Source organism: Chiloscyllium plagiosum, chromosome 27, assembly GCF_004010195.1.
Source record: "Chiloscyllium plagiosum isolate BGI_BamShark_2017 chromosome 27, ASM401019v2, whole genome shotgun sequence".
Taxonomy (NCBI): domain Eukaryota; kingdom Metazoa; phylum Chordata; class Chondrichthyes; order Orectolobiformes; family Hemiscylliidae; genus Chiloscyllium; species Chiloscyllium plagiosum.
In genome coordinates this window covers 16,778,297-16,780,411 of record NC_057736.1, presented here as the reverse complement: position 1 = coordinate 16,780,411, position 2,115 = coordinate 16,778,297, and positions in this window count along the sequence as shown.

Sequence of the window (2,115 nt, the reverse complement as noted above, 5' to 3'; positions counted from 1 at the left end):
TAAGAGGCATTTGGATGGGTATATGAATAGGAAGGGTTTGGAGGGATATGGGCGGGTGCTGGCAGGTGGGGCTAGATTGGGTTGGGATATCTGGTCGGCATGGACGGGTTGGACCCAAGGGTCTGTTTCCATGCTGTACATCTCTATGACTCTATATGACTGAGGGATGGGGAGGGGGAGTGAAGGCACAGAGAAGTGTTCAGCTTTCAGGATTGGAATGCTTGGGAAATTGAACAAGGAAGGGAAAATAGTCATTGTTTATTCGGTTGGCAGTGTTTATAAACCTTGTACTGTACTGTGTGTCACAGTTGTCTGTTTTACCGGGTGGCATTATTCCTCGGAGTGGGTGTTGCTGGAACTCCTTGAGTTTCTCTATTTAATTCCTCCTCCCCTTGGGGGATTTAAGCTGCTCGGGAACTCAAGAATGTTTGGGACGCCCATAAGAAATCTGCAACACTGGGGAAAACAACAGTTTTATTTAAAACGCCCTATTTTTTTGTTTTATTTTAGTGCAGTCATCATTTTCTTTTGTTTCCAAAGTCAGACAGTCGGAGTGTAGACTGGATCTGCCGTTGTCTTGACGATAGCAGCGAAGCGCCCGTTCATTCTCTGGGGGAACAGAGACCAAAGTTTGCAGCACTTGGTGCGTGTGCGGTGTTTCAGCCAGGGCGTTAGAAAGATTATTTTACCAAAAGAAAGATACAAGACTTCACGCCATTGCTGACCAGACTCTACAGGATGGAGATACGAGACCGAGAAGCAACTCCCCCCCCCCCCCTCCCCAAACCTCTTCTCAAACAGAGTTTTAACCAGCGTGAACTGGACAGTGACAATAGTCCCCACATCTGCAACTTCTCGAAGGTAAGATGAAGCCAGTCTGCCGCAAGTTAAAATCAAAAGCGTCGTTTTAAAAGCACTGCAGGAACCGAGGCAAAATAAATCCACCGGAGCTCATTTCCAACGTTACTCCCCGGGTCTCTGGCCTCGTGTGAAGCCAGACAATGTGACCCGTTCAACTTTCTACTGGAAACAAAACTAGCCTTTAATGTCTCCCTGCTCCCTCAAGTCCCTTCCTTCACCTCCTCCGTCCACACAATCTTACCTTGTCCGTATTCGTTTCCAATAATCTCTAATACGTGCGTTCCAACGGCGCAAGAATTGTTCATTTAAAAAAAATACTTCTTGTTTTGTCTAATTTGGCGATGAGGAGCGCCGCCGATGCTAAGGAGAAAGGGCCAGTGCATTGATCACGGAGGACAGCCCGGTACAAACTGGGGATAATTACAGGGCCTTGAGCCAGCTCGTCCTCCGCTTACATTACATTTGCATTCGGAAAGGGCAGCAATTCGTCTCAGTAACCCGGGCTGGGAATCAGCTGGAAGTTCATACGGTTTGGGGAGGGCGAGTCGAAATCCTGCTGTGGCTGTGCTGCCCCCCGAAGTGGAATAGTCTGCCTAAAATCTAGTGCCAACAAATGACTGTTCAGCAGGCGAGAGAAGCGCAGAGCTATATGCTAGCGTTAGTCAGTACACCCCGGAGAAGGGATGGAGTTGAGTTGGATTGAGGTCGCTGGAAGTGAGCAATGTGAGGGCGGATCTTATTGAAATGTGAGGGTTGAATTGCGCACCCCCCGGGAGAGTCCAGAATGGCAGGCTGTATTCCCAGGATTCTGGATTAGTGGTGCTGGAAGAGCACAGCAGTTCAGGCAGCATCCAAGGAGCAGCGAAATCAATGTTTCGGGCAAAAGCCCTTCATCAGGAATAAAGGCAGTGAGCCTGAAGCATCATCTCTACCTACCTCAACACTGTCCTATCCCCCCTAGTCCAGGAACTCCCCACATACATTCGAGACACCACCCACGCCCTCCACCTCCTCCAAGACTTCCGTTTCCCCTGGCCCCCAACATCTCATCTTCACCATGGATATCCAATCCCTCTACACCTCCATCCGCCATGACCAGGGCCTCCAAGCCCTCCATTTTTTTCCTCTCCAGACGTCCCCAACAGTACCCTTCCACCGACACTCTCATTCGTTTGGCCGAACTGGTCCTCACCCTTAACAATTTCTCCTTTGAATTCTCCCACTTCCTCCAGACCAAAGGGGTAGCCATGGGCA